The sequence below is a fragment of the Typopeltis vanoorti genome, chromosome 22, assembly GCF_054136105.1.
Source record: "Typopeltis vanoorti isolate ZY-2024b chromosome 22, IOZ_Tvanoo_1.0, whole genome shotgun sequence".
In the NCBI taxonomy this organism is placed as follows: Eukaryota; Metazoa; Arthropoda; class Arachnida; order Uropygi; family Thelyphonidae; genus Typopeltis; species Typopeltis vanoorti.
This window is the reverse complement of record NC_143570.1, coordinates 46532325-46555260: the sequence shown is the minus strand read 5'-3', so window position 1 is coordinate 46555260 and position 22936 is coordinate 46532325. Positions and strand designations below refer to the sequence as shown.

The 22936-nt window shown below is 32.6% G+C and overlaps 1 long non-coding RNA gene across 1 annotated transcript in view; it reads right to left on the bottom strand.

Moving 5' to 3' along the window:
* LOC150094395 (uncharacterized) overlaps positions 1-22936 on the bottom strand; it is a 79609-nt gene that overhangs the window by 22681 nt on the left and 33992 nt on the right. Inside the window, exon 2 of the long non-coding RNA XR_016550223.1 lies at positions 8963-9061. This is a non-coding gene — a long non-coding RNA (uncharacterized LOC150094395). The remainder of the gene's footprint in view (positions 1-8962; positions 9062-22936) is intronic.

The following is a 22936-nucleotide window of genomic DNA, read 5'->3' as shown; positions in this document are numbered from 1 at the left end:
TGAACATCAAAAAGATGTTCAGGATGTCGAACTTTTCCAATACACATTTCAAAATACGCAAAAAAGCCTTTCGATAGACAGTATGTTAACAATGTTACTGCTGTAATATACTACTATATACACCATATCCTAGTAATAATACAATATAATATAATATACAATATCTATTACGACAATTTCAAACTAAATATTCTAATTTTTTAGGATATGTTCTTTATGTTATCCAGTGGTAGGCCTGACTTTCGTGTTATTATTTCTGGCACTTCAGCGTGTATGTAATTTTAGTTAAATTATCCAACAAGGCAGCCAAGCAATTCTAATGCCTTCAATTAAGTTCCAATCTTCAATTAATCAGATGACTGGAAATGTATCCATTTAAGACTCTTACGAAATTAATATATTCTGACCTACCAACTGTTATCATGGTATGAATTATGCATTAGTCTGGAAGGAAAAAATATATTTTTGCATTATAATTTTGGATTCACTCACACGATTGACACTTTTCTAAATAAGAAACTAATACATTCACACGCTCTTGATAAAGTTCCTGCTGCTTGTAAATTGTAAAGCCTTATTACTGCACCTACGTCAATCTAATCTTGCCACGTGATGTCATCCGTTCTGTATCTCCTATTACATTTCAATGTTGTGCCTAGCAAAATTCAAGGCGTGTATTTGAATTACAATTGAAAAAAAAAATAGCATTTCAAAAATGGAAAAATTCATCTCGTGGAGACATTGCTTTATTTTCCAGTTTTTATGTGCTTTTCCAATGCTTTTCAATATTAGCATGCAATATTTTAAACATGTTTAGCATAAGTTTCTCACTGACAGCTGACAGAATTTCACCCTTTAATTGCACCAGTTCCTAGATTGGTTTTTATGTCACATGTAATCAGTCATTTCTACCACTCCACGCTAATTGATTAATTTGCTAATTATTAATTACCAGTAGGAAATATAAGATGGTCGTTGCTAGGCGAAATTATGGATATTTTCTCTTATTGTACGAAGAAGGCAAAAAAACAGATTTTTCATCGAACAATAAATACTGATAGTGAAAGTATTACTTTCACTATCAGTATTACTTTCACTGATAGTGAAAGGATAATTACACAAGAAAATAAATAATTTCTTGTGTAATTATGAGAGGAAATAATAGTCAAACTGATCCAGATTGAAGGAGTGTGCTGAAATATTTTAAATAGAAAATAACCTTCATTGGTATAATTATGATATAACGCCTTACAAATAAAAAGGTTTAAGTTCATTTATGATAAGCAAACTAAATTTTTTGATGTGAACCAGACATTAAAGTATAAAAATATTTTTGTGATAAGTGATACAACTTAAAGTAACTTAGTGACATCCAGATGTTGACAATATTTAGGAAAAGAAAACAGTACAGAAAATCGTTAATCATAATTACAATCCCTAAAAGAAATAGAAAGGATGCAAACATGAAAGAAACTAATGTATGGAGACACTTTAATAACTCCTGAAAAAGTTGGTATGATAATCATTAATTTTAAGAAAATTACCAAAGGCATGAAAGAAAATTATTATATTGATTTTACTCTGAGTACGAAAAGTATGGATTGCTATTTTTAATGAAGAAAAATTGAATACATTTAAAATAGATATTAAAAATTGGAATGTGAATATTGTGAGATATCAGTTAAACAAATTTAGAATAAAAATAAGAAGTCAGCCAAAATACAAAAATGGTGTGTGTTTAAATCAGTTAGGCATCTAAATCTGAGGTACGAGTTAGGTTAAAAACAAGGCAGAAAAACAAAAGGCCTTGATCTGCATACTGATAAATGAAATCGAATTCGACGACTGGTGGGAATTAATTGTATATCATTAAAATTGAATACATCAGTAAATAGTTAAAGTGATATGGTCACATTAAGACATAATGAAGACGAAACATTTGCATATCTGCTGCTGTTTTTGTGAAAAACACAAAAAGATCTGCATCTGCTGCAGTTTTTGTGTTTGACACAAAAACCGCAGCAGAATGTGATCTTATTCAAGTTAAGTATCTCAGAAGAAAAACAACAGTATGGGTGGAATTAGATCTAATGACCAGCATAGAACCTTAGGGGAAACCTGTTGATATAAAGTTGCCATTACTCCAGCAGCAACAAAATCCCATGACTACCAGTAACCAGTAGTAACAAATTACTAATAGTCATAGGATAATAATTACAGCATTAAATGCATTCCATGAGGATGCATACTAGTAAATGATTAGGGCTATGCATTTAGCTATAGTTATCTACATCATAAAATTATGTCATAAAGTGAAATATCGAATAAAGATATTGCGAGTTTAAATAGTACCATCTGTACTATGATCGCTACATATTCCTATTATTAATCATCGTTATCTGAAAAAAATCAAACTTTAACTAAATGCTCTCAACTGCACTAAATACTGTGAAGACATTTTCCCTCTACAGTGATTCTCTCCATCATCATCATCTTCCTTATACCCTCTTTTACCTTGCGGTGTCGAGGGTTCATTGATCATCGGACCTCACTCCGTTTACAGGATAAGGTGGTCAGCCTTATGCCCCGGTGTATCCTATGGCCTGTAGTGTTGAGTTCTCAAGGCCAGTTTGTCTGCTTTGCGGGATGAAAAACCCCAGAATAAACTGGGGAAAAACCCTGCTGTCCACGCTCAAGACTGGCTAACTTGGCTATGGCTGAGGAAGATCCTTCAAGCTCCTCACGTCACCGACGGGAATCGAACCTAGGACACTCCTTCCCCAGGCATATGGTTGCGAAGCGCATAGCCACTAGGCTAACCGCGTGGACTTACAGTGATTCTCTTATGGTAAATAATATTAATTTACGAGTGAGATCCGTTGAAATTGAACAATATGGTACACAAAATTGTACTGAATTAAGTAAATTGATGAAGAATAGATTCTATTATTCTATTCTAACCAAAAGTAATTTTAAGCGCGCTAATCTGAAATGGTCACAGAAGTGCTTTTTAACCGGATTTCACTGTTTTTACATAAAAATAACTCTAATGCAATGAATAATGGAGTTCAAAACATAATGATAAGAACTTTGTAGATAAAATATACTACTGTGGAGATGAAACTATGAACCGGGTAAGAAACACTTTTACATACCTATCCGATGGCTTTCATTATAGCATCCCCAATAACAAACTTTCCAATTATTTCTAAAGGAACTAAATTAGGTACGTCAAGCCTCTTGGCATCTAACAAGAACAGGAAATCACGTGTAGTTATTCACCGAATAGGCTTTACTCATATCTTGCTAGAATTTACCAGTGTTTCTTTCAACGAAAGAGAAATATTAATAAGCTCCTATGGGCTCTCAGATCTTTGACGTGTCCAACTCGATTCTGTATATTACATATTGTACACTTTCTTCTTGGTCAAATATTGAAACATCTGTCTTGTTCGATACCATTCATTTCTGGTGATACCATTCCATTAACGTGGCGTTTCCAACCAAATTAATTTTCGGCTAGATCTTCTGCTTTTAAATATTCTCATCAAAACTCACTTATCGCGGTAGTGGTAAATTTATACACGGGGGTTTGATTTCGTCACCTCTTGCTTTGTAATCACTGTTGTAATAATTGTTGTATCTCTCATTTACCTGTATAGTATTAAAGTATAGTATAAGACAGGACGCACTAATTTAGCTAAGCTTTTGGAAAATTCGCCAAATTCATTTCACTTCGAAGACGGGGAATCAGTTAATAAGCACATTAAATAAATAAATACAGCATTTATAAGCATCTCACTAGGAGGCGCTTGGATACAAGAACATATTTAACAGTAAACTAAGGCGAATTAATTTTAGAAATTTGTCTGCACGTTTTATGAAACTGGAATCGTCCTAAATATGAAACGAGCAAAAAGGAAAAAACCGATTATATGATTATTGCTTGAAAGAATATTCAGTGTATAACATTATTGAGTGCTTAGTTTAACTAATTTGAATCCTTGTAATTTTTTTTTAAGATACATGAAAAGACATTGTCTAGAAGGGAAGACAAAGCATTGAGAACTTAAAAATAACAGCTGACAGCCTTTACTAGAATTATATATTCTTGATCATAATTAAGAATATAATTATAATCTAAAAAAGAAAAAAAATAGAATTTGTAACTTTTTCATTTTTCTGCAAATGTTTTTTGCATATAAATAAAAAAAAAAAACGTTTGTCACAGGCCACAATTTCTAGAGATAAAGTTTCTTATCTGTTGAAATACGAAACTTAATCATATATCCGATCCTTCAGTCATGCAATTGCGTATATTCAAAAAGGGGGATCACAACATGAATATAAGAATAAGTATTATTTTTGGTCGGAAGACGGCCTTTGGTTTGTCTTCACAGATCTGCTGCAGTAATCATAGCTTCGAACAGTACACACTTTTGGCTATTAATTTTTCAAGAAAAAATAGCATAGAGGTTTTGTTTCACATCAAAGTATATATAAATATAAAAACGACTTCTTTTTTAAAGTAAAAACATCAAAAATAAAATATCGATCCTAAATTTAGATCCGATATTTGGATTCTCTGTCAGTGAAAACTGATTGCTGATTGGTACGTTACTTTCTTCTTCTTCATTGTGGCCACCAAAACTCGTAGCGGGCCTCTGTCTCCTCCACTTTAATAACCTTCAGGAAATGCTAACGGTACGACCTGAGTATATGGAGTTTTCGCAGAATTCGCCACACATAGTTTTCTGTAATATAATGTCCTGTCGAACTCCGTGGTCTTCGACTGTCAAACACAGTGAATTTTTTTTTTTTTCATATGTTCGGCAGGGAGGACGCTTCTTTTCACAGATTATGTCTTGAAATTTGATACCACTTGTGAATGGGAATTACGATTGTAAGACTTTTCAAGCCTCTCACAATAATGGTAGTCTCATACCGGGTGACGTCATCTCTACTTCTGTATAAACTTCCTCTTTTATGGAAATCCACCAAAGGTTCTAAATATAAAGGACAGTCGTGCAGTGAGTAAGGATGAGATAATCGAAAACTCTGGAAACTACAAAGAGAGAAATATTGAACTTTTTCAAATCATTTGAAGTCTCTAAATAAATAAGGTGATGCGGTCAGGTTTATTTAAAGTTATTTTGAATTCTAGCCAAAGAATCTAAGTCTGATAAGATTGTTATTTGTGTGAGTTTTGGATTGATTTCAGGCCAAAACATTAACAAACCCTCAAAACCTTTCCACCTCCGCATAAAATATGCTTCACGTTCAGCTGAAAAACAGTAAGATACGGTCTAAGACTGTAATATAATTAAATAGAATATGATATATTTATTTTCTTTGAATATTCACAATTTGTTAAAATCTTGTATCCTAGTAATCAAAATATCTTAGACAAAAAGAAGGGAATAAGTCAGTTGGAAATAACGATAGAGTATTGATATTTAGTACTGCAGTATACAAACATTTCATAATCATTCACTTTAACTCCATGAATTCCTGCGGATAACATATATTAAGCCACATATCAAAACCGGGAATATAATTTTATTAACTCTGATAATTTATCCTGCCTTACTGTATTGCAAAGTCTGAGAAAATCTCCATAAACTGTACTTAAAATTGGCAATTCTCTTGATGGAATATACTTACTTAATCTAGCTATATTATCCAATTTTATCCATCCTTTATTTTTCGAAGATTTTTTATTTGCTATTGTGCACGACCAAAGTATATCTCATCTATGGTTGGTACACCAAAATGATATAAACCCTTATCTAATCCTCTTTACAGCCATAAATCAAATGTGCAATATCTACATTTGGTTTATGGCTTTATATTAATCCGCTTTAGTATCCAATTGTAAGTTAATATTTTAGCTTAATTCTTGTTCTCTTCTAAGTGCGTTTAGACATTTTATGTCGATCAAATTCCATCTTTAAACTGCATTTATTATTTAGAAAGAAGCTGACGGTTACTGCTTTGATTCATGCTTAACGTCTTTCTTTAGTGTATGTTGTGTGATCGTTTCGGATGTACAAGAGACTGAGTTTGTACTTAAAATTGCCAATTCTCTTGATGGAATATACCTTAAATTGTACATATCTGGGCTGATGTATTAAAATAAAGAACTTGTATTGTTAAAAGACCAGAAGATAAATGATAAAATATACAAAGAGCCAACAAGTTTCACTAGCCACTGTCTAGCATTTTAAAGGCTGAACTGGTGTGAAACAAATGCATTAAGTAACTGTTAGGCTGTTACATTTGATCACTCGTATTTGATGGCGTGCATGCGTTCGAACGCTTCAGTCAGAATCCGGTACATGACCACGTGTTGTGTAGTTTTTTGCATATTGTAGTTCTGTTGAACTGAGAGAGATGATGAGATTTTTCCATATGTCTTTAAGAATAATACCTTGATTTCTATTTAAATTATTGCCTGTGCGTAGTACCACAGCTGCTTCTTTGAAAGTTCTGTGTCTGTAGTAATTCTCGATGTAAGACACAGAACTGTTTTTCCAATCTATAACGTGGTTTGATGTTGAGAAATGATGAGCTAAACCAGATGTGATGATTCTATTATGATTGACACCCCCCACATGTTTTTAAACCAACTATCATGATCAGACAAATCTTAAGATCACCCAAAGATGAGATACCTTTCTTCGAATGTCCTGGAGTATATGAAATTCCATGCACGTGTGGCCTTTCTTACATTGGTCAGACTTCTAGAAGTTTTGAAATAACACAGAAGGAACAGAAGAATTAAAGTTGTCTTACAAGATATATGATAGTATTTGTATTCCCTGAGAGATTCTCTGTTAGAAGTTCATCTTTAAGTGACCTTCACGGAATAGCAAAACCTGGAAATTGCGTTTTTATACAACTGTCTGGATACTACCGAAGGCTTTTTCCCTTTCAAAAGAGAATATGCAAGAGGTTTTGATTCTTAAAAGGTCTCTACCTGACATTCTGAACGGAATTAGTCTTTTGCCTCGATGCTTCCTTTTGATTGAAATTTACTATCTGTCAAAAATAACTGCCATTCATTTATGTCAGCTGACACTGGATGGTCAAGTTGAATCCATGCGATACATTTCATAGGCGTTGCCTTTACTTTTATTTCAAATAGTGATTAGGATAGGGAATCAAATACATCAATGTAGAATTGTGAGCTAGATCAAATAATTAGCTCATTTATTTTGGTACCCTAATTTTTCTTGAAAAATATTCTTCAGTGTCGAATTGATTAAAGTTATTCAATTATTGCAATTTTTCGTGCTTATTATCAAACAATAAACACCTTGGAAATAATTATATATTTGTGTGTTGATTAATTTATTGGAATCATTTCCTATAACCAAATATAAAAGATATAATTTATTTTCATAGAAAATTCAAATAAAGTTCAATCAAAATCAGTAAGAAAGTGATTAGAGAAATTATTAAAGACGGTTCTATGTATCACAATCAAATTATGAGATACTGCGCGCGAATATCGACAACTTATCATTAGCAACAATTTTATACCATTTTGCTTAATACTAATAATAAGTATTGTCGAAATTTAATCAAAAGCCTGGAAATACATAAATAATAATTCTGAGATGTTTACAATGTTTTGTATTCCGAATCATGCTATTCATATTACTATCTTACTTTTTTTATTTAGGAACAACAGGGTGGCTGATTATTGTGCACCTATATCCCATATTTTAGAGGTGTAAATCGGTGTCTCCAGTAACATGTTGAAGTCCTATTGTTAGCGTCGCCTGAAATAGTTTTTCACTTCTTAGACGAGTTCCTTTGTTTATTATAAGCTGCTAGTGAATGAGCTTGGTTTTACTATTCTAGCTCATTTACTAGCAAATTGTTTTTTATGTTTTCCTTTTTTATTATACTATTTTTGTTTTCTTGCTGTTTATACTATATGTTGATTCTTAATCCCGAACGTATTATTAAAGAAAAGGAAATACCTTTTTTTTTATAGCCTAATCACTATGAACAAAAATACGTATTTCTGTTGGACAGACACATTTTGTGAAATGTTTCTTCACAATGCACTTTGTTTTATTTCAATTCACTAATGAGAAAATATGTAACAAAGTTAATTGAAAGAATGCAGTTTATGCTCTACGTTTTTTTTTTTTGGAATAATAAGAAACGGTCATAACATAAATTCTTGTCGGTTTATTACAATGCAGAGCTGCTAGATATTATATCGAGTAACGTTAACCATGTGTTCGAAGACAAGAGATAGGATGCAAACAAGAAGGTGATATTTTGTACCGCGAGGAATAAAATAGAGAAGTAAATTAGTGGATGTTGTGCGTACTTCAAAAGCAACCAGCAGGAAATTAATGTGACGTCAAATGCTACCGTGGGCGTAGGCAAATGAGAAAGTGCAGATGGATTCGTTGTGGTAAATATCCTGAATATCTTGCAACAGCGGCGAACACAATGTCTGCTGAATAAATTTTCGTGTAGCGCTTAGTAAGTTTTGTTCACGCGTTTCCTTGACAGTCTCATGATAATGCATGCACTCTTATCTTTTTTACTAATTCAGAAACATGACAACGACACCAAAGAGAAAATATTCTTGTATAAATCTTTCCTAAGAAAAAATAAAAATTATTTACCCTACGATGGTTTCTTGGGAAAAAAAGAAATCTCTAAAACACTACCTAAATAAGCTGTAATAGTGGCAAAGAGATCGATGCTGTGCATGTTATCTGTTGAAGAATTGTAAGTTCTCTGACCGAAATAAATTAAATCATACTGTTTTGTTAAATTTTCAATATAACTATTGTTTTTATAATAATAATGCAACATATTATACTAAAATAATGCTTTCTGAAATTTAAAAAAATATTAATTTTACCTCTAAATATTTAATATCATAACATTACATTATGAAATGCGCTGTGAAAATCACAAATATGCCTACCTACGTAACGAAGTGTAGATGTACTGTGGTATCTTTCAATATGCTATTTGGATTCTAAAAGCTCCTCCAGAATACATAAGGCTTGAAACATGAAGAATTCTGCAAAAACAATATTAGCATTAATATTAAACAATACTAATAAATGCAGCTCAATCAAATCCATTATTTTTATTTTTAAAAATAAACCAATATTTAAAGTAACTGTAAAATGATACTTATAAACGATATATCTAAAACTTTCAAAACGGAATGCAAAATATTCTCAAGACATCTTAAAAAGCAACTTAGTTTAACAACTCCCACCAAGAAGGGCATGCAAACGGAAAATTATTATATAAATCAAGTGGATATTAAATCCAGCACTATTTCAAAGCCGAATGCCGAAACTATGAAAGTTTTGCAAGAAATTTGACCATAGAGCTTAAGGGAATACACTCGCCAGCATTTACGAGTTGCCGAAGCGCGGACCTTATAGGAGACATGATCGCTTGCCCAAGCGTTCTCCTTTTATTGATCCATTTTGTTACGATTTCACTAGCCTGACAGCTGTTTCGAACTGGTTAGTTCTTCTGAGAAACTTTAAGAGAGCAAAAACTCTCGTTCACTACTAAGGAACTCGAAGTGTCGGAGAAGTGTAATTTTCGTTAGCGAACTCTCGGTCGGAGCGTAAAGTATTTACTAAAATAATGAACCAAAATGCTTCTTTGGTCCGTTTTGGTGTTTCAAAATTATAAAAATCAAGTGGATATTAAATCCAGCATTATTTCAAAGCCAAATACAGAAACTATAAAAGTTTCGTACAAAATTTGATCAGAGAACTTACGAAAGGACGTTTGAGCAAGCGATCATGTCTCCTATAAGATCCGCTCTAGGGCAATTCGTAAATGCTGGCGAGTGTATTACCATAATACACTATAGTCAACTCTCTGGTCAAACTTCGTACAAAACTGTCATAGTTTCTGCATTCGGCTTTGGAATAATGTCTTGGAAAATTGGATTTAATATCCACCTGATTTATATAATTTTACATCGCAGAAATGAAGCCTTTTGCCTCTTTATTTTTTTAGCAAGAAAGCAAGAAGAAAGAGCCTGTGTAGCTCAGTAGATGTGGCGTTTGCATACCACGGCGCTTGGCCGCACGAAGGAAAACTTGGTTTCGAGTCTAGTCGGCGGCTAGAGGAAATTTTTCTAAGCCTTTTTTCGACCGGTTCCCGAGTTAGTCGATCTCTGGCACGGGCAAGGGGGTTTTTCCTCCCGGAAACTCGGGTTTTTCGTCCCACATTATTTCAGACATTAAATATATTGTGTTAGGGTTAGGGACCACGAGATGGCGGCACATTTGAGCCGTCTCTCTTCACTGTGTACCGGTTAATTAGTGATAGCCTTGGGCCATCTATCTCTGATTGGTACCAGTGGAGACTGAACTGCCCACTCAGTCTCCAAAAGTTAGATAGGGCTAAATGGCCTCGCCTGCTCTCCGTATAAGGGAATAAAAAAAAAAAGGCGTTAGCTGAGTTATTTCTTTCTATATATATATATATATATATATATATAATACGAGATAGTGGAAACATACATATTATCTACTTTCACATTACATCCACACATGCTAGACATATAAAACACAGCACGGTTTTTAGTGTCAACGTAATTCTGTAGACAAGAGTAAGCCCCGTAAACTTAATTCTGTTTTGCAAAAATAACTATTTTGTAAATTGAAACTCTGCATGAACTTTTATATTTTGTGTTAGCTCATGAGATATTCATTGTTGCATCGCGATTAGATAAAGCAAGGATAAAACAATTTATCTCTAATAATGAAGAGATTGCCTTAAGCCCTTTCTCTTACGTGCACTTGAAGTCGAATTCAAGATGCATTCGATAAGTGGTTTACAATCTGTTCTAGTCAAAACGTGTTTTAAGAGATACACGTTGAAGAATCAGCTATTGGTAACTGTAAGTTGAAAATTGCTTTCTTAAATTGTAAAAGCGTAAAGAAAGTGGGGAGATAGAGATGTCAAAGGGACGGAGTTTCAATTATACCTTAGATCTAGAACGTGATCATAATGAGTTGCAATTATCTGCAGGCAGCCAAGAGTTAAATTTTATGCCAACAATCATTCCATCCAGCTTGGAATTAAGTGGACTAAGCAATTCTTCTAAATTATCTTTTGTGGTTGCTCATTGAGACAAAATTAATCACGACCAACTTCGAATCTAAAAGAACTTCCTTGTATTTCTTGGTAATGCCCACAAAAGTGAACTAAAGTTCATGTAAAATACGAGAAATAGTTCGAGAAACACAACTTATGTTTGCTACTGCAGAAATTTAATTTTGAAAAATTATAATAAACTTTATTGTTGCTCTCAATGCTAATTTTCGGTAAGTTGAACAAATGTGCATTAAAAAAATTGGCATCTACAAAAATGAAAAAGGAAATTTGGCATTTAGCCAAAACCGTGACATTTATCAAAAAAACCCTTCAGCTTTTGTTTACGCCTTTTTTTTTTAAATCAGTTTTATATGCATTCTCGGACCTAATATACTTAAAACACCGCGAAGACAGTAATCGAACATCACAATAGTCATCAAGACCTATAACCGACTAGCTTCTGAAAGCCACATGACAAATGACACTCAAGAGATTGATGGTACACACTCAGAATTTCAATTCATACATGGTGCTGCAGAAGACTGCGGTATGCTTGTGGTTTTCTTTCTAACAGCATACTTTATACTTCACATTCGCTAACAGACAACAATAAGGAGGTCAAAATCTAAGGCCAGAAAATCTACTGACGCAAAATGGGTTATATGCAAGGTCAACAGCAAAAAGCATAAGTAGTCTAGTCTGCGCAGTGAGGGAACCTTGTTCAGGGGTAAACTGATTTTCTTCGAAATTTACTGCAGAATAACTTTACGCTGATATAAATTTAACTAGCAAGATGTTAATCAGTTAATAAATATTGCTCGGTTAAATTACTAATTTAATATACTTTAATTTTAATTGTTGAACTAAAATAAAAAAAATATATATATTCAGAAAAACTGCTGATTTGTTATTTTGTTTTGATTTGTTCAACTATCATTGTTAGACTGATATTAAAACTTACAATAATGAAGCCCAAATTGAAATTCGATTCACTTATCCATTTAAATTGTTTTGTCATAATTGTTACAGCATTATACTTTACTTGTAACACCGAGGCATGTGATATGCAAAATAAAACGATTTCAACTAAAATTTTAAACTGGAAAAATTGAATCGACAACAAAATGAACATTCAACTAAACTTTGATTTCATATATAATTTCTTTCGGTCAATTCAAAAAGTTATACTCCATCACTACCTAACTTTAAATGACTACAATCACAACGCCATCTGTTTACTATAGTCCTCACTTTTCTCTTGGCCATAATCGAAATCCTCTTCTGTCTTGAGAGATAAACATCCCTGGTTAGTACTTAGTTAATAATCAATACTTTTCTTTTTTTTTTTGCCGTGACTGCTATAATGGTGTATTTAATTCAATATTAAGATCATTTTTACCTTCCACAATGTTTCGTGAAATTAGTCGACTGTTGATGATTACAACTTTGTCTTTGGCACAGAAATCTGACAATCTCTAAGAAAGCTTTCGTATGATTATGAAAACATTTTCAAAATTAATATTGCTCAAAAAAGCGTTCTGATACTTCAACTTACTCTTGCAAAAGACAAATATACTGAAAGGTAAATTTGGAAACAAACAGTCTAAATTTTCATGCGTTAAGTCAACGAAGTAATATTTCTGTCTTACTTTATCTTCAATGTTAGGATAGATTCTAATTAATTAATTTCAATATTTTCATTATTTCACTTTAATGTGTTTTTCTTAAGGCTTTTATTAAGGCTTGCACTGAAATATGTGAATGATAAACAACTTCGAGATTCACTGCAATGAAATATTTCATATTCTTTTGTTTAAATCTCGACTTACAAAACACGAATTTCCGTAATTCAGTCAGAAGACGATATCAACATTTATTAATGCATTTACAACTAAAAGGGTTAAATTATTTCACATTAGGGATGACGTTTGCCCTTCGAGTCTGTAGTTTTAGTTCCTGTACAATGCAAACCTGCAAGAGAAAATACACGCAATCCACACGTCTCATGGCCTCAGTTGCTTCATTGAGGTCTATCCTAACAAATATTCAGTCCATACAAAGAGCTCAAAACACTGCCTTGGTTGGGCCGTTTAATAACCATAATAAAAATTCAGTAGGCTCTAGCCAGCAGTTAGGTTAAATAATAATTAAAGCCAGGTGCCTGTCTTAGTTTTCGAGTGAATAGCGTACCCACTCTACAACCAGTAGCTTGCGCTTTTGAATCTTACTGGGGATTCATGGATGTTATCGAATATATTCACGTGGTTTAATTCTATCGTCTAATGTGCACCTGATATTGTAAGATTTGAAGTGACTTGAAAAAGTTCCACATTTGGTCTCTTTATTATTATTACATAACACCTCCAGGGAGTCCAAAGACTCATATCGAGGGAGGGAACCTACTGTACAACTCTCTGTCTCCACCATTCAGTCCATCAACTAGCAGGGGTGTTAGAGCTGGGTTCTTTACTTTTAGAGTGGTAAATGAATGGAATAAGCTGGAATGAAAAAAAAAAGAAAAAAATATATATATAAAGATTATTTTACACAATTTTGTATGACAATTTCCGATACTTTAGGTAAGAACCGCAACGATGTTCTTACTGTTCCTAAAGTATCGGAAATTGTCATACAAAATTGCGTAAAATTATATATATATATATATATATATATATATATTATTTTTATTATTTTATTTTATTTTTTCAATTTTTTTTTTCAGTTATATTTAATTTACTTCTATAACACGTTACAGCACGCACATTGAGATTCCATTGTAAACATGCGCCCTAACTGAATGTTATTCCTAGTATTATTTAAACTACTGTACTGATGATGTCCCAAGATACTTGGGGTGAAATATTTACGAATTAAGTAGTCATTACTGTGGTTATTACGTGTGTGTTTAGTGATATAAATGATTATACTCTTAAATGGACTCGAACCCGGATCTAAAATATCTGAATCCATCCTCGCAACCGATATAAATATTTAAAATCTACTGGAATAGACTCTAAAATTAATATTTAAAAATACATCTGTGTTTATTTTAAAAAGTACCCTATTTCTTGATGAAAAATTCATTTAGAATATTTGTTTTCAAAGGGAATCAACATATAAAAAACGACTATTTTTAGACTTACACAAAATAATGTCGAAATAGTATTTAATTAGTAATCGGGAGAAAATATCTAAATTAAGCAATTTAACACTTAAGTGTTGCTTCTTTCCGGTTGCAATTAAAGAGCATGGTTAATATTCTCGATGGTCAAAGGATTATAGGGATTTAATTTTAAAAACGTTTAAATAGTTGTCCAAATTCCTTATAATTTTTGGCCAGATAAATATCTTTTCTGTATTACATACTGGAATAAGCGTTATTGGGATGTCGTAATCACATCGAAACATTACAATGTTAGCTAATCCAGTTAAATATTAGCTATTCTAGGACATCTTTAGTATTCTTGCTTATATAGAAAATGAAACACGCTAATGATGAACAGAAAACGTTCTACAAAAGTTTCAACAGCTCTTTCCACACAACTTTACAAGACTTTGCAAACAAACACACGTGCATTTTCTCAAGAAGAGTAACAAAGGAATTGAACAAAAGCCAAGAAACGAATAACGATTGCTAATGCTAGTGGATATATGAAATTCTTCAGAAATACATAGCTAAATTTTTTTTTTTTAATCTGAAATACATTTTACCTTACGATAACTAAAACTGCTTTCTTCCTTTTTATTTGAATAGAAAAAAGTTTGCGTTTTGCAGTTACGAGAAAAACGCAAACATCGCCAAGTACGGTTGGTGTGAGATATGATGCAGATGGTAGGACACACTATAGAATAAAAAAAATAATGAAACGGTTTTCACGTTTTCAGAACAGAAACAACGAGTCAAATTGCACAATATGAAATTTATGGTAGATCCAGGATGATTAATTATAGACTGCAAATATCACCAAGTGAACACACGTGTAAAGAGTGCGTGAGGAATGCTTTATGATTCGATTTCTTCTTGTCTACCATTTATTGCATGACTGAAATGGAAATACGTTAGATTTCCGTTAAATTTACTTAGATACAAAGCGTTTCCGGGAAATAAAATTAAGTTTCCCTTACGACTGAGGTGTGATAAACTAAATCTTTTTGCATAAATGATATTGATCGAAGAAATTCTGCATGAAATTTCCACTATTCTGTCACCCTAAGTAAGCCGATTGAAACTAAAACTGAAAAGATTCGAAAGCCTGTAGTAGAGTTCACGTAATCGTATTTTTGTACGAATATCCCATGCAGCCAGACCGCAATTATTTATATCATTCTGAATCGTTGTAAAAATTCTCAAATAAAAATATTCAATTAAAACTAAAGAAACCACGTGCAAAAGAAATCCAGAACGCATACTAAATACCACAATTTAGGAAATTCCATTCTTACTTTGTAAGGTATCCATTTTGTTATCACTACAAATGAGTCTAATTTAAGCAAAACCAATTCTAATTTTTGAGAAATTAGCAGAAAAGTAACTGCTAGATTTCTCAAAACGAAATCTAGCAGTTACTTTTTTTACTTTTTTTTTTAACTTTTTTTAGGCACTTTTTAAAACTCATCTAACAAGATGAGTTACTATTTTATCCATTGAAATATCCTTTTCACTCGATGAGAAAATACTAAACCTGCAAAACGTCTTTCCAGCCTGATACTCTTTATTTCTAAATGAATCAGATTTATAATTTTGGGATTTAAAAAAATCCCTTTGCATATTAAAATACGCTCCATTTTTTCAAGATTTTTTGATATTTTTAGATGTCAAATAAAAGTAATGTTAAAATCTTAATAAGAAATAATAGTAGAGTGCTTAAATAAAAATGATTAAATACTAATTAGCGCATGCGTTTCTTGAGAAATCTGGGGAAAGATGATTACGATATGATTAAACGTTCTTGATCACAGGAGAACACAATTAGTTCACGAAAAAAGACAAATCAACGAAATGACGTGTGAAGAAGAATACCTCATATAGCAGGTGACCTGGAAAAGATTTTCACGAGAGAGAGAGAGAGAAAGAGAATGTTTTTGACGTGTTGTTTATACTACAGCCATAATTTTTATTTGTACATCTCAAAGGTTTGTTAAATATCCCTCAAAAATGCATACGATTAGAATATTAGCTACTTTGTTTTTTACTGATTTGTAATAAATTATGCACTTAAATTACTGATGTTCTCATTTTGATTTTCCGCGTGTTTGTACTTTCAGATTTCCAAAAGTGGTTAACGATCACAGAAGGTTATAAAGTAGATCAGTAACATATAAACACAAAGTGGATTGTTAAAATATATGCAAAATGTCTTAGTAATGCATATTTATCGACTATCAAAGGAAAATGATTTCCAGAAACAGGTACGAAGTTAAAGTTAATTTAAAATATCGCGAATTTAAGATGGTTGGAAAAAGATAAACTATAAAAGCAAAAAATGAAGTGCGTTAGGGATGATTCCTTGTATAACTATCTTAAAACAAAATGATTAATTTATTTATTATTTCAGCAGACTAGAGAGCTTTGTGGGAACAACTCTGACGGTTAGGTTGTTTTTATAACGAATTGAACCTACCCGTTATAGCCTTTAAATTAAATAATGGCTAATGACAATTTTCAAACCATCCCTCAATCAAATCACTCTTGCGTTATATTTCCAAAACATTTTTTTTGTTTTTATTTAATACGGGTATTTCAAACAAATGAATGTGTAAAGATTAAATAGAATTTCAAGGAGGCATCTGTTAGCATATTTATATTCACCAACTGTAGCACATCGATTAAAACGGAACTGTTTCAGTTCAACGTCACTGAAAGGGAAAAGACAAAGGTTTTGTATTGGTGTAAAATCGAAATGCTTTACTTTTAGATATAATACTTGATTAACGGCTAAATTGAAAAGAAAAAATCACAATCAAATAAATAAAAGCATCAGCGATACTTATGCATTAGAAATACATGGCTTATTTACTTTATTAAAAACGATTTCCCCTATCACCTAACTCTTTCTTCTTATATTTTAACTTATCTTCACTTGAAAAACCCACTTACTTGACAGAATTCCCTCGTATCCTAGGAGTTTAAAAGTAACTGTTTCGTAATTTCATGTGAAGTGAGAGATTTACAAAATTATTTAAGAAGTGTTTTAAAACTTCGAAACGAACATTAGCAAATAATAATCTCTCTCCCTTTCAATCACGTGTATGTGTTGTGTGTCCAATTTTTTTCCAGCAAACTACAATGAAGAACACATCAAAACGATCAAAGGCTTCCATGATATACAAACATTTTTATAATATTAAATTTAAAACAAAAATGGCTGAGACCAAACTCCATTTCTGTCAGAAACCAACCATTTCATTGTGAGAATATGAAAAAGAAATTATAAGTGCCAAGTTCTTAATATTGCAAAAAATGCTTCCTTGTAAATATTCGTTTACGCATTTAATCCTCCTATTTAATTTTCATGGAACTAAAGTAATCTGCTTCTATTTTTCAGTGGTCATAAAAGCATTTCATTAATTTGAACCACACTTCTTAATTTTGTCTTTTTCTTGAGTGAATCGTAAAGCTAAATCAGAACCTAATAGAAATTAAGATTCTTGTTTAGACTTAATAAACAAGAATCTTAATTCTTTGTGGATACTCTTCCCTTCAGAAGAGCATCCACAAAGTAAAAATCAATTTTATGTGATTTTTCTCTCTACCGATAGCACGTATTTCTGCCTCAAAAAGCTCAATGAAAAAATATTAGATAAAGCCGATTAAAATGATAATTTATTTCATGCCCTTCTTTGATAGAGAATTTGAGACGAGAACAAAGTAAAAAAGGAATGTGAGAAAGCCACAATATGTACTGATCTTATTAAATCGCAGTATTGCAGCTGTAAATAGTTCGGATTTTCGGGAATTAATTTACTGATTTCTTTTCATTGTAATAAAATATTTAACTTTAATTCTTTAAACATAATCTCCTCGAAAATCCAATTTTTATTTCGCAGCAACAAAAGATTAGGAAAGCTCGATTAGAGGAACCTTCCCTCTTCTGGGTTATATCCCTATCAGTGTGCACTTACGATCAGTGAAAGCGCACTGAGCGTGATTGAAATTGTGTACAGCTAGATAATGTCAGAACTGAAATCATTGTTATATAGACATCAGGATGGTATTTAAGTTGATGCATTACTTTGTAAAATGTGTCAAGTGTCAAAGTTTTGACACCGAACAGATATCTAGTCCCCAAAAATAGTTTTCGTGCCATTGTAAAATGATTCTTCACTGAAAGATCTTTGCTAATCTGTCATGTTACTCTACACAGTAACGATCTTTTTTTAAAAAAATCTAAGCAGCTATTTTGCATTGTTGACACAGAAATTTTATTTCCTCTTTCAGTTTTAAAAATCGATCAATATATCATCATATAAATCACACATATATAAATATACACGCATATGGAAGCAATACGCCCAATGCGCGTGCATCTTCAGCGTCATTGCAATTGTCGGGCTGTGATCGTGAAAGTTCTGTTGCAATGATCATGTTTCAGTTCCAAAAAGTGTGATGGCAATAAACAGGTCTAATCTCTAAGTTCTTCTCTCACCACTCCAAGGCTAAATTAAATCCATAACTAATTTTAGTGCCTAACTAAAATGCCTCTATGGATCAAGAAATGATATGAAGACTATTCTATTTTTGTAGAATAATGCTGGCTTATGTTTGCGCCCAATTTTTAATCCAAGTCGGTGCTTTCTTCTTTTGCACTCAAAACACACAGAGCATGAAGCCATTATGTTGGTCCATTATTCTCCATGGCAGAATTACTGCAAGTGATTATGTGGACAATTTGGGCAATCAGGTGCATCCCATGATCCAAACATTATTTCCAAACAACAATGCAGTGTTCCAAGACGACAATACTCATTCACACAGCTTGGACTGTACCTCCATGGTGTTAGCGGTATGAAGATGAACTTCAACATCTTCCCTGATACCAGTTTGTGCATTATTTAACCATTCATGTCACTTCTAGAGACTATAATAAGAAAAAATGTCTCACTTCCAACATCTTAAAAGAACTTTATATTCTTTAAGAAGAATAGTGCAAAATTCCACACGGAACTATTGAAAACTTTCAAGTATTAGTACATTCCAAGAAGAATTCAGGCTGTGCTTTGGTCAAAAGGTAGTACAACATCATTAATAAAGAAATTATTGTATGTGTGTGTGTGTGTGCGTGCGTGCACACACACACAGCTTTGATTTGTAAAGTATTGATCTTTTAAACTACTTTACGAACACCTATCTCTAATTCAGAAAGGAGTTTCATTTGACACTCCTTTAAGATGTCCGCCCTTCACCGAATCCATAGGATCTTAAAGGTATAGAGGAGTGATGGTTACCAAACTTGTAGAACTGGAACGATTACGGAAGGTCAAGTTTCCGTCACCATCGCACATAACCTTTAACATTGCACTCTTAACCTTTTTCTTTTCACTACTGGGCACGTGCTTGTCATTTGTAACGAGAAAGGACATGTCAAATCCATCATATTGACAGCAGAACTGTCAGGGAAGGCAATCCATTTGGGTCCATTGATATATTAACCATGCCAACATGATGGTCGTAAGTGGTGTGTACTGAACTCTATCTCACCTACTTACAAAAACATTGTAGCATGATGCCTTTGAAATAGAGGAATGAATTTAATGTCGATTTTGTAGATTATTTATCAATTGAGTATTGTTTGGGAAGGGGTTTTAAAATGCTAAAAATTATAGTACAAAAATTTCCCTCATATCCATGCTTTCCTATGAATTACATGAGTTACAGCCATCTGTATGTTTCAAATCTTTGTTTGGGTCTAGCTATGTTGAATAGAATGAATTTCTACGCTAAAATTTATCTAATTTCTGGGCTGGGTAGCATCAGCAAGTATTATATATATATATATATATATATATATATATATATTTGTATATGCTTGCTGAAAGAGCCCAAATGAGCCCAATGAGCCCCATGAGAAAACACCAGTTACGCTAGGAAGAAACCGTAGCTACTTTCATATGAGATGAACTTATCTTCATTTGAAAAGTCGTTATACAGGTTCCTTTGATACCATTAAGGAACTTTGTTCATTCTAGTCGGATTATCGTCACGAATAATGCTACGAACACTCCTAAACAAAGCCGCTGAAGCCCAAAATTTATTGCTCATGAGCAATAAATTTTATTTAAGGAGCTTATTATCGGTGTTAATATTTTTCTATCTTTCTCTATCACTAAAGAACTGAGGTTTACTGTGTATGCTCAAAGCAGACACACCAGATTAAAGTATTCTTAATTTGAACTCATAGTGTCATTATAGAAATCTTAATTTCTCTTATCTCACTCTAACTGCTCTGATCGGTCATAGTGTACTGGATGCTGGTATACTGTCAAGTGTCACTGCGCAAACCATTCTAGTTAACAGATCCTCATCCATATATTATCACCTGTAGAAGATTCTAAGACGTAAATGGGATTTAACACTAAGCACAAGGCATTCAAGATATCAGTCGTTTCATCAGGGAACACGAACTAACAAATTACAGAAAATATCTGATTAGCAGTTCGGAAAGATGGTGTTTAAAGCGACAAGGGAAACATAGAGTTAATGAAGAGTTTAATCACCGAATAGCTTACAGGTAGTCACTGGAGTTAGAAAATTGCATGGCGTAATAGATCCCACTTTCAATTTAGCTAATGATTAATGTTGTGATATTTCACACAAACACACAGAAGCAAAAAAACACTTCGCGTGAGTAATTATGACAATTGACATGAGATGCTAAAAGCAGAGTGGATTGTGTGCGGTGCTAACAATGGACCCACACATTCACAGTGATCATAAATTGTTTAGACTATTCTTTGGTTGATAACTTGAACCAATAGTGATAACAGTCAAAGATCGATTTTGACTCATCTTCCACTCGCGAAGATTGAAGGATTATTATTTATCAATATTACCATTACGGAAAAAAGTCATTTCTTTTAGTACAGATTAAGTTTTTTTTTAAATTTCGTTCAGCATTATTAATAATAAAATATTACAATGAAATCTTTTGAAAACGAGTCAGGAGAAACTCTAAATCCTCAATAAACTGGATATAAATCTTTCGGTCGCTTAAATAAATATTTTAAACACTTTGAATATTGAACCATAGCAGAAAGCATGCTAGAAAAAATTTGACTAAAAAACCAGTAACATTTCAACAAGTGGGAAACGTTCGTACAACATTACGTAGCGTAATAAAAAGGTAAGAAAATTAGTTCAGAGTTCACCTTTGCGCGACTAATAACCAGTGGAAATGTTTTAGTGATAATGCGTTGAACGGCAACTCCCTTCTGTGTCAGTAGCGCCGTAGCAATTTCGTTTCTGAAAAAAATCTTGAATGTTAAGCATCAAGTTCATCCGCTCTTGATTTTAATGAGAGAGGGAAAATGGACCAAAATCGGAATGTTACGTCAGACCATCCAGGATTCATCGAGGAATGAAGAATTAACGCCAACAAAAATCTGCTTTAAACATTATAAACAACAAACCACTTAAATAAGTTCTTGTAAAATGATAATTACTTCTAATTATGTATTGTTAATAACAAAATGCATACTCATTTGCAAAATTCTTAATGGGTACAGATAGATGTTTTTAAAATTTAACGGAAATTTAGATGGGAATATATTCTTTTAGTGTATTTTATGGTGTGGTATATGATGGGTAGAAACCCTTAGCAAGACCATAAACTTAAGTTACATTGGTTGAAATCTGGATTGGTCATAACCAATAAATTAATGATATTCTTGTCGAGTTGTTGACATTAGCAGTTAACATATGTCAGTCTTAATCCAGGATTGACATTTTCGAGAAAAAGCACAAGTAACGGTTTCCCCTCATTATGTATTGAAGGACAACTGTCAACAAGTTGTAGCAATGGATAAAATAGACTAAAATTCAGTTCTATTAATTACTCTATATCTAGTTTAGTTTGTTGCTTTGACAGGCTTGTTTTCTTAGGAAAAAAATTGCATTGTAATTTTAGGTATTTAGGTTGTGTCGCAATCTAATATCATTATAGATTAGTTAAATAATAATGATAACAGGTACGGTACTTTAATTCAGTTTTCCTTTTAAAACATTAGATTTTCTTTTATTATAAGCTGTTTTCCTGACTATATTTTTATATTCATGCAGTTCCATCACGATTACAAAGATACCATTTTCTGAAACTTCTTCGAAAGAGATTAAGACCTAAATTGTGAAACTGTCTTAAATAACATTCTCCCTACGGAATATTTCTCACTTTGTGTTAATTCCTAAAATTTCATTAAATATTTTCAAGACGAAGTACTTCTTGCCTTCCTGATAATTTTCCTTCAAGTTCTGTTTATTTGCCGTCATTCAGCAAACTGTCAACGCATTCTCGGGTATAGTCTATTTGTCTGATTCAAGCATATTAATCACCACAATATTTTTAATACGCGCCTCATGCAACGTATAAGGATGAATTTAAGTTAGCTATAATTGGAGTCCACAGAGAAGGCAGTGATTTATAATTAAATGACGAAGTGGAAGATACCATTGAAAAAAAATGGTCATAAGATTACTGCGTTGTTCTCATAATGAAGCCAGAAATAGTAAGCAGCTTAAAACATAAGCCAGCGATCTTTTCACAATATCAGGCAAAAGATTCACCTTGGCAGCCGTACAGATTACGGCTGCCAAGGTGAATCTTTTCAG